An 11,232-nucleotide genomic window follows, 5' to 3' on the forward strand; every position below is an offset into this window, starting at 1 on the left:
AAGACAACATGATTGACTTGGCTGATTATACCTGAAGGGCTCCCAAACCTTATTGTCACCGAGCGGATTGCAATACCTAGTGACCCTGTGGGACAAAACAGAATTGCCTCACAGAGTTCCCAAGGCAGGCTGCCTCATCTGTCTGCCTCCGAACTGCTGATGGGTTCCATCCACTGCTCTATCAGTTAGCGGCTGAGCATGGAACCCTGGCCTGTACGAGAAGCAGCTTTACTTAGAGGAGGGTGAGGAAGTCTCTGGAGACTTGTACAATTACTAACTGATTCTGGTGCGTACATACAGGCCTTGCATTTGGATCAACGGCCAATGTCGGTTGTGTTTGAGTTGTGGCCACTGTATCAATCAGTTTCCCTGAGGGTCTTGTTCTTCTGGGACTGATGTCATTTTCTATCAGGGACTGGTCTCTCCTGACAGTGTGTTCAAAGTGCAGCCTAATTGATTGTAAGGAGGGTCTGGCTGTACGTCTTCCATGACAGATTTGGGTTTTTCTTCTGGTATTTTTGACTTCATAGTACTTTCACCATTCTTTGCCGGCACCATAATTCAAGTGTATCACTCCTGCTTGGGTCTTCCTTATTCCATTTCCTGCTTTCACAAGCATCTGAGATGATGACTGACAATACCAGGGCACCTTAATCCTTAAAGGGACACCCTTGCTCCTCAATGCTTTAGAGAGGCCTTGGGCAGCAGGTTTGCCTAATGCCATAATAAATGGTTCGGCTTCTGGACTGCTGCTTCTGTGAACATTGAGTGTGAGGTCAAGCAAATTGAAATCCTTGACAGTTTCAAGCTTTTCTCTGTTTATCATGGTGTTTTCTAAGCCCAGTTCGAAGGGTCTTTGTTTGCTTTACACTGAGTTGTGATCGATACTGGACTTAATTAGTCTTCCATTAATAAATGGAAATAAAATTAGCTTTCCTATTTTTAGTTGGTTATCCTTTAAAATAAATTTTGCCCACCAAGCCCCGAGGATGATATTCACGCTCGGAGCGGACAACGCACAGAGCGGACCATGGGACCAGCACCACTAGGAGACACGACATCCCTAGTGCTGCGGGGGCCAACACTGGAAACAAGTGTGGGAATTGTGCACAATCTGACCCCATCATGCTGGGGCAAAACACCAAGGGCATGCCACAGAGCAGCAAGGGGAGCAAAGTGATGAAATCCCCGGGGAATACCAAAAATAGACTTTGGAGAGAGAGTGTGGCACCCCATCAGATTCGACTGGAAAACACTTGTAAAGGCCAACAAACACCTTGAACTATGTATAGGCTTTTCCATTTTTGTCAGTGGCTTTCTTTTCGTTGTTGGGGTTTTTTTGGTTGTCGTTGTTGTTATTGTTTTGTTGGTCTTGACTTCCTTTGTTGTTTTGTTTGGCTTTGCCTGGTTTTTGTGCTTATGAATGTATCTGCATCTCTATCTAGATGAGACAGGTGGGATAAATCATTCAGAGATGAAAAGAATGGGATCACTGGTTCCAGCGGGAAACGGGAGAAGGGGAGGTGAGAGAAAGAAAAGGGGGAGGACCAACCCAGGGACAAGAGAACAACAAGTAGACTAAAATCCATGAAGAGAAGGGCATAGGTTGCCTAGTGGGGCTTAATCAAGGGCAATGTGGCAGCGAGGAATTCCTAAACCTGAATGAAGGCCAACCATGATGGTGCGACAAGAGGAAAGTAAAAGGAAACAGAGGAAAGAACAAGGAGGCAAAGGACATTTATAGAGGCCTAAATACAGGCATGTACATATATAAATATATATATATATATATATATATATATATATATAATGAGAGAGGAATAGAGCTATGTACTCATATCTACATGTTAAGAATTAAGGTTGCAGATAGACATTGGGCCTCAACTCAAGTACTCCCTCAACACAAGAACACTTTGTTCTAATAATCTGGCATTCTGTGATGCTCACCTTGCCAATACGATCGCTGAAGACAAAATGGGTGCAAAAGCAAATGTGGTGAAGAAAGCTGATGGTGCCCGACTATCAAAAGATATAGGTTCTGGGGTCTTAAAGGCTTGAAGATCCACAAGTGCCCATCTAGCTCAGAAGCAACAAAGCCCATATGGAAGAAGCACACCAGTCTGTGTGATCATGAGGTGTCAATGGGATCAGGTATCAGGCATCTAAGACCCAAAACAAAATCATACCCAATGTGAATTGGGGGTCGGGGGGGATGGAGTGGAGACCCCATGCCCATCTGTAGACAGTTGGACCTCCCTCACAGAGGGTTCACAAGGGAGAGATGAGCCAGTCAGGGTGCAGCATAGCACCGATGAAACACACAACTTTCCTCTAGTTCTTTGGTGCTTCCTTCCCCCCACTATCATGACTTCAATTTTACCTTACAAATCTAATTAGACCAGAACATGCACACTGCTACAGATAAGAGCCCACACACAGGAAGTCCAGGATAAATAAACCCCTCAGGGCCAACACTGAGAGTAGAGACACCAGGAGTATTAGGGGAGGGGGAGGGGAGGAAGGGGAATTGATCACAAGGATCAACCTAGAGCCCCCTCCCAGGGGGGCGAACAATGGAAAAGTGGGTTGACGGGCAATGGAGGACGATGAAAGGTATGAAAATAATAATCTATAACTCATCAAGGGTTCGTGAGGGAGGGAGGGCGGACGAGGGAGGGGGAAGAAATGGGGAGCTGATATCAGGGGTTCAAGTGGGAAGAGAATGCTTTGAAAACAATGATGGCAGCACATGTGCAAATGGGCTTAACACACTGGATGAATATATGGATTGTGATGAGATGTAAGAGCCCCCAATAACAGTATTTAACAATAAGAATAAATACATTTCATAATTTCTTTCCTTTTTGGCCTTTTTTTTTTGGATTAGGCATTGAACTGTTAACTGCAGGGTTGGTGATTCAACCCATCAGCTGCTCTGAGGGAAAAGATGGCTGTCTGCTCCCATAAAGGTTTAGAGCCATCGAAACCCTGTGTAGGGCCCCGGGTGTAAGACTGGCCTGTAGCAGCAGGTTTTGCTTTGGGTCTGCAGGCTCTCAGCCACGGCTGTGGAGTCCGGTCTCACTTGTAGTGATCCTACTGGGCCAAGCAGAACTGCTCCCGCGGGCTTCTGACACGGTCCGTCTTTACCAGGGTGGACAGCCTCGTCTTGAGGGAGTGTGAGTTGCTATCTCGTTTGTTTTTCAGGTGAGGAATGCCATTTTAGTTTTCTCTCACTTTTGTGCCTTGATACAGTTTGAGGGTCAAGAGGTAACTTGATTGTGTAGCTATTGTGAGCTAAAACATCTTGGTTCTGCTCTTGGGGTGAAAGTCTACAGAGCAAATTCACCTTTCCTTCAACACATTGCACGCATTTTGTCTCACGGCCTGCTTGCCATCCCTGCAGTGGGACAGTGCCCCTCCCGCTTCCTCGCTGGGCTCCCGGATTCTATTTGCCTCTGGTTCTTTCCTGCCTGGTCCTGTCCTGCCTTCTGGCCTTGTTGTTGGACCAGTGCTGCCCGTCCGGCCTTTTGTGGTTGATTGTATTGAAGACCACGTGCCTTCTTGGTGGTAGTCTTCACCTTATGGGCCTGTGTTCATCGAGGTGAAAGCCGATCCCTGGCAGCGGGTTCAGTTCCAGGCCTCCAGGGCACTCGGGGGCTGTAGTCTCTGGTGTCCAGCCAGTCGCTGCTGGACCAGTAAGGGGACCTTTAAAACTTACTTTGAATTTTGTTCTACTTCCCCCCCATTCCCCTCTTGCTAGGAACTTCCATTGTGATTATGAAGCAAGTAGACTGTAATGGTAACTGGGCTCCATCTAATTCTTCTGGGTAGTGACGGTTTTGGTTTACATGATCCAGTAGTGCTTTGAACTAATTTTTTACCAGACTGTTTGATTTTCTTCACTTTTATTTGTGCTGGATAATGAGAGATCAAGATGTGCATCTTACATAGTGATAATATCTGATATAAGGGGGTTATAGGGAATGCAGGGGTTGGGGATGGTGGATAGGGAGGGGATGGGGATTTGGGGAATAAATAATGAAGCGGGGGAGAGGGCATGGAACACTAGAACTGATTGTGATTACACAACTCATTTTAAAGGTGATTTAACCATGGGGTTGGGGGCATGCTCTAAAATTGATGTGGCAATGATTGTACAGTTCTTGATACGTTTGAGTGATTGAACTATCACAAAACAATAAATAAATATTTTAAAATTGCATCTTAGATGGCTGCTCATAAGCTTTAAGGACTCTAATCGCTACGGACTAAACGAGAATGCGGAACACTGTCTTTGTGTACTATGTTCCGCCAATTGACAGATTCCCCCAAGACTGTGGTTCCATGTCCCCGTTGACTCATTCCTTCAAGATGTATGGTTATGGCTAAGGCGTTTCCAGAACATTATATGTTTTACAAGATCGTCAGATATATTTGTAGCACATACAAATCCATGTGTAGACCTATCCCCTGCCAAACCTACGTATACACTTGCCTTCCCACATCTTTTCACCTTGCACATCTACCTACGTATCTACTCACAGCTACTGTTTGTTATTACTCTTTTTGCAAGATAATTGAACATATTGGTATTTACCTTTGTTGATATTTATGCACCTCTTAATGTCTTCCTGTGAGTCAGAACCAACTTGGTGGCACCTAACAAAACAAGTGTCTTCCTTGACCATCCATTAGTCATAGTGTGTTGCCCCCTCCTATTGTGTATTGCCTTTCCTGTCCCCCAAGTCAATACATGTCTACTCTCTTCTTAGCAACTTCCCATACCTTCTTCTCCATACCTGGTATCAATCAAATAATGCTTCTTTCAGAACATGGGTGAGCCTGGAGGATATTATGTGGAGTGAAATTTGTGAATCACAAAGGGACAAATACTAAAGAGGTCATTACTACACAAAGTGTTTCAAAAATTTTGCACAGACAGAAACATCATGGGGGAATGGGCCTAAAACCACACATATACTTAGATCCGACAGTGGATATTTCTACATGCGTATTTTAATTGGGCTACTATGAATATAATATAGCATGTGGAGGGTGAAGGTATGAAAAATTCTTCTCCATAACCATACACCTTGAGAGAATGATTCCTGGGGCCTGGAGGGTCAGGGCCACAGTCTCAGAGAGCATTAACATCAAGGAGCAGAAAAATAATTCACAAAAGTGTCCACAATGTTCTATGCCCTACTTTGGTGAGTAACACCTGGGGTCTTAAACGCATGTGAGTGGCCATCTAAGGTGCAATCATTGATCTTTTCCTGGGGAGCTAAGAAAAGTGAAGAAAGTCAAGGACACGTGGAAACAATTAGTGTGAGGAACTAATAACCCAGTTAAGCCTCAGCTTCCACGACCCTGAGACCAACAGAGCTAGATGGTAACCACGGCAGACTATTCTTAAAGGGCCCGTAGCTGATGGTTCTAGATAGAGTGAGAGAAAATATGGAATAGCATGCAAAATCAACACAAAGACCAGGAGTACTGGACAGGTGGAACTGGTGAAATCCCTGGGTTGATGCTGTTAGTCATCCTTTAAGCCTGGATCAGAACCCACCCCGTGGCTCCACTTTCAGCCAAATGACAGACAGGCCCATTGAGGTCTTTGCCAACCTGGCTGATAAACACATGTGGGGTTAATTGAAGGGTGGAGGGATAAATGCCTCAGTGAGCCTCACCCTTCAAGTTCTCCGGTCTCTTGCTTTCTGATGGTCGGACCACGTGTGTAGCTGCCTTAGCCAGTTCCCTGCTTTAGCTGGCAAGGCTCACCTCCTGCAAGACATCCCTGAGGAGAAGCCACATGAACCTACCCCAGTGCAGCCCTGAGTGCTGGAGCACCTGTGTGGAAATCCCTGCCAGCACTGAGATGTTTACACATTCACTGACTCAGCTTTCTTCCTGCAGTTGGCATCATTGCATCTGTTTTGTGAGATGGAGGAGGACTTTGCGGATTGGTGTTGGACATATAGGTTAATGGGTTAATGTTGGATTTGTGGGCTTGGGCAGTACTGGGTTGGGATGTTTTCTTGATGCACATTTAACCTGTACATAAAACTCTCTCTATACATGAGTTTCTGTGGATTTGTTTCTCTAAAGTACCCAGACTAACACACCCATAATGTGAACACCACCACCAGGGAAGCCTGTCTCTCTCAGAAAAATTAGCCATACAAGATCATAAGACAAACTCTTATTCTTTAATGCTGTGCTGTAATTAATTGTGTGTATGTACCATAGCTTATTCATCCATTCATCTAATGAAAGATACATACATTGTTTCTAGCTTTTTTGCTATTCTGACTACTGCTATGATGAATACATATAGCATATGTTTATTCATGTCATGGCGTTTATTTCTCTGGGGTCTATACTTAGTAGTAGGATTGCTGGATCATTTAGCATTTCTAGTTTCAATGTTTTGAGGAAGAGCAGAATTTTTAATTTTTCATAGTGGCTGTACTATTTTACAATCCCATGAGCAGTGTAAGAGAATTCCAGTCTTTCTACATCTTCACCAGCATTGTTGTTTTCTCTTTAACTTTGCTGTTCTTGCGCGGGTGAGATGATAGCTCATTGTTGCTCTGATTTGCAGCTCTCTAATGGCCGGTGATCTTAAGATTTCTTCAGAGTTGGTTACACGAATGTCTTTGTCGAGTATCTGTTTATGGACTCTGCCTAATTTTAAAATTGGATAGCTTGTCTTTTTACTGTTGAGGTGTTGACATTTTCTATATGTTTTAGAGGTTAGACACTCTCTGATATATTGTTACCAAATTTCTTCCCCCAGTGAGTAAGTTTTTTTGTTTGTTTGTCTGTTTTAACTTCCCTGAACAAGTCTTTTGATGCATACAAGCATTTTATTTTCAGGAGGTTTATGTAGTCTAGTTTATCTTATGATGATTTTGAAGTTTTAGTTATGTTGATAGGCTACGTAAGCCATAAACTAGATTTCTTAAGTCTGCCCCTGTTTTTTCTTTGATGATCTTTATAGCTTTAGGTTTTCTATTTCTATAGGTGCTTGATCCCATTTGCATTTGTTTTTGTGTATGATGTAAGGTATGGTTCCATTTCATTTTTCTGCAAATATATATAACAAATGGTCAGCACATTTGCTAGACAGATGACCTCTTCACCATTGACATGATTTTCACACATAACACATTCGCATAGTGTGCACATACACAGAACGGACATGATGTGCATAGAAATCTAATGCGTGAGCAGGCTATGAGTTTTGAAAAATAAATTAAAAATCCTATGATGTGTGTGCGTTACTTGTTTAAAAATAAGGTAATGGATTGTGGTCCTTTATCAGCCGCCTCTAGGTGTATGGAATTGCTTCTCAGTTCTCAATTCTTTTCTATTTTTGTTTATTTGTCTCTCATCGTACCATGACCAGGTTGTTTTTACTACTACCAGGGTGTTTTATAGTACGTTTTGGGGTCTTTGATAATATTTTCATGACTGTTGATATTTTTCAGTTTCTTTGTTGGTAGTTTCCATCTAATTCTACTTTGTGCTCCACAATATTTGAGGTGTACTGGTCCTGTAATGGACACTTTGGAAGCATTTTTAATGGCTTTCTTGATTTCTTCTTCTACAACTGATATTTTAAAGAAGAACTAAATATTTTTTCTCAAGAACTTGGACTTTTTAACATAAGCTTTTGTAATTAATTTTTAATTTTATCACAGTGTGGTAATAGACTGTCTTGGATGATTTCCTTGTGGGAAGACATTGGAAGTTTACCAGAGAAGCAATCAATGTCTGTGAGCTTTCTTTATGCATGAGAGTCATTGAAAAGTTGTGGAGCAATGGAACGATAGGATAATATAGTTTTTCCACAAAATTTTTGAAGCCCCCCTCAGGCTTTCTTAAGGAAACTCACAGACCTTTCTCTTTAGCCATTTATTTATTGATCCAGCGCTGTTTCAGTAGTGTGTCTCCTACATGTCAAGTAGTGTAGTAGGCATCAGAGGATGTAAAAATAAATAAGACATTTGCTTCGTTCTAAGACTAGCATCCTTCGAAAGGAACATGGGGACTCGAAGCTCTAATGAGAATGCAAAATAAGAAATACAGCCACAGAAGGCTGTGCAAAAAGACAAGGCGGCTGAGAGCGGGAGCTGGGGCGTGTCTCAGGTTCTGGGAAGTCAGAGTTGATAGACCTCACCGTGGCCCCTGAGCAGCTTTCATTCTGAAATTTCAAAGATGAAGCGAGGGCAGAGGCGGACTTATGGAGACACAGATGAGTGGGGAAACCACTGTTGTTACCCAGTAATAAGATGACCACATACACAGGTGCTTCGACAAATTCATGGACAAATGATATTAAAAATAATGGAATTTCCCCATAAATATTTTGAAACTATGCGTGAACAGGAAGAACAAAGGGCATTTTTTCCATGCATAAGGGTCATGTGAAGAAGAGACATGTACGGAGGAGGCCGAGGAAGGTAGAAGAAAAAGTTTTTAGAAGCTAGGACGGGAGAACAGAATTGGTCAAATGCAGCCAAAAGGTCAAGCAAGGTAACAGCAAAATCGTGTCCATTGGTCAAGGTCATTGGTGACTTGGGGGACATAGTCTCAGTGAAGTGCAGGGAAGAAGCTGACCATCAGCAGGTGGACACTTGAGTGGGCTGGGCCATGAGGAAGCAAAGCGTTTCTCAAGCTTACCGATGGCAGCAATGTGAGCGTTAGGGCAGCCAGATGACCAGAAAGATTGCTTTGAGGACCCAAACAAACAGCTGGGAGGTGGGTGAGCTGAAAAGAAGGCATGCTTTTGGGTGTGCGATGGGCCCGAGCAGAGGCGAAGAGGGGGTGGGTGACACAAAGCCTAGGAAGGAGGTGGTCTCCACAGGAAGTGACTGGTGGCTGCAGGCAGTGTGGGCAGAGAGGTGAGAGCGTCCATTTGTTTATAAGGCTGAAAGGAGCATTTCGCATATTCTTGCACACTGGCTGGAAGGACCCAGAGTCTTGGTTTCTAAGTTGGTGGATGGCTTTAAAGGTCTAACGTAGGACCCATCGCTTCCTCCGGGCCAATCTAATAAGAGAAGAATCTCTATGCCTATTTTTCCTGAGGCTTTCTCTCTTGGTCAGATTGGCTCTCCACCACTGGGAGAATTTGTGTACCCAGTTGGAGTTCCCAGCTGGGGCAAAATGAGCTCTGATGGTGCGGAGGGTTAAGCGCTGGACTGCTACCCACGAGATCCAAACCGACCAATGTCTGCATGTAAGAGATGAGGCAGCCTGCTGCTGTAAAGCTTGACAGCCTCAGAAACCCGAGGGAGCACTTCTTCTCTGCCCGACAGGGTCGCTGGAAGTTGGAATGGACGCACCATTGGTGTGGCTTGGGTGGTACACATGGTTCATGGGCTCAGCTGCTATCTGAAAGGTTGGAGGTGCGAGTCCACTCGAAGACATGTCAGAAGAAAGGCCTGGTGATCCCCATCCCCCAAACCAGCCTGTAAAGCCCAGTTCTCCTCTGACACATGGGAGCCACCAGGAGTCCAATGGCAAGTAATATGGCTATGCTCTGGCCTCTAACTATGTGCCATGCGCTGGGTCATCAGAATAATAAGCAGCCGCAAATGTAGTCGTAGATGCCATGAGATCGCCAACATGTGTTACTATAAATAGAAAGTGAAAATATAGCAAAACATAATTTCCAATCCTCAGCTGACCTCCTTTTCTGTTCTGATTGAAGACTGTCACATCAACCCAAATGCAAAAATGTCCATCATGGTGGCCTGCCTGTTGGCACTTGCTATCTGTGATGGAGTTCTACCACAATCATGGAACCTCGAGGAAGGGAGACATTCTGATGCTTTTTGCGAAATGTTTCCATTTGGGGTTTCACAAAGGGGTAACAAATAATCCCCTGAAATTTGGTAAACCTGGTGTTTTTTCTTTCTTTCTGTTATTCTGGGAAAAACAAAACAAAACAATCTATCTTGTTATGGAGTGGAACTTCTGGCTTGATTGTCCTTGTTAATAATTATGAAACAAAACCCAGATGTGAAAGATTTCCCACACGAGCTCCTCTCTTGAGCAAGACCTCACTTATTAAACATCAAGGTTCACACTTTAACAGGCTTATTATGCATGTCTCTGGGTGGGGGGAGGCAGGTAGGGAGTGGGGTGGCCGGGCGGTGGTTAACCATTTTGTTAACTTTGCCAAATGAGCCAATGATCTGCCATATCTCCCCTCTCCCCAAAGGGCTTAGCTCAGACACTGAGGTTGAGAAGAAGGGCGAGCCTCCATTTAGCAAGAAGTCTGACACCCAGGGGGCTTTCCCCAGAGAGGGAGGGATGGGGCAGTGTGACATCAGCCAACTCCCCGGATGATTTGTTACCTTTGTGGTGAGCACAGACGCAGCTAGCTGACCCAGCTTCTAAGCACACCAAAGGGGGCAGCAGTGCACCCCAGGTGCTCTGCAGGTTGAGTGCTGCTTTCCGTGTTCACTCCCTCCCGGCCCCTGAGCACAGCTCTCATGAGCCCTAAAATCCCACAGACCACTCTGTGACATGTGGCCTTAAGCTTTTGAAAATAATTTCCATTAGCTCATTGAACAACCAAGTTGTATTTGTAAAATTACATATGACAAAACGTGCCAATGAGACTTTTTTTTTACGAGTACGATTCAGCAGCATGAATTACAGTCATGAGGATGTGCAACCGTTGGTCTCTCACTGCCATCGAATCAATTCCAACTCAGGGAGACCCTGAAAGACAGGATAGCATTGCCCCTGTGGGTTTCTGAGACTATCACTCTTAAGGGAGTAGAAAGCCTCATCTTTCTCCCAAATGAGAGGCTTATGGTTTTGAACTGCTGACCTTGTGGTTAGCAGCCTAACGCATAACCACCACACTGCCAGGGCTCCAGGGTCATCACTTTCAAACTATCCTTCTACCATACACTGACACTCCGTTAAGGGGCCTCAGTTAAGGCTAAGTTAAGACACTAAGTTAAAGCCCCTACATTAAGACAATTTAGGGAAAGATGAGACTATCTGTACAGATTAGTGGTCTCACAATGTCTTCGGGAGCATCCCTGCTCTGTCATATAGGGTCACTGTATGCTAGGATTGACTTGATGGCAGTACACCCCTAAAAACCTTGACTGGTGCGATAATTTCTCTATTTCATGTAAGTGAGATACATAAATGTATCTCATACAATGTTTGCTCTTTCACGATGGACTTATTTCACCCAGGCCA

Source organism: Echinops telfairi, unplaced genomic scaffold (assembly GCF_000313985.2).
Source record: "Echinops telfairi isolate 266 unplaced genomic scaffold, ASM31398v2 ScPeMD7_10;HRSCAF=50, whole genome shotgun sequence".
In the NCBI taxonomy this organism is placed as follows: Eukaryota; Metazoa; Chordata; class Mammalia; order Afrosoricida; family Tenrecidae; genus Echinops; species Echinops telfairi.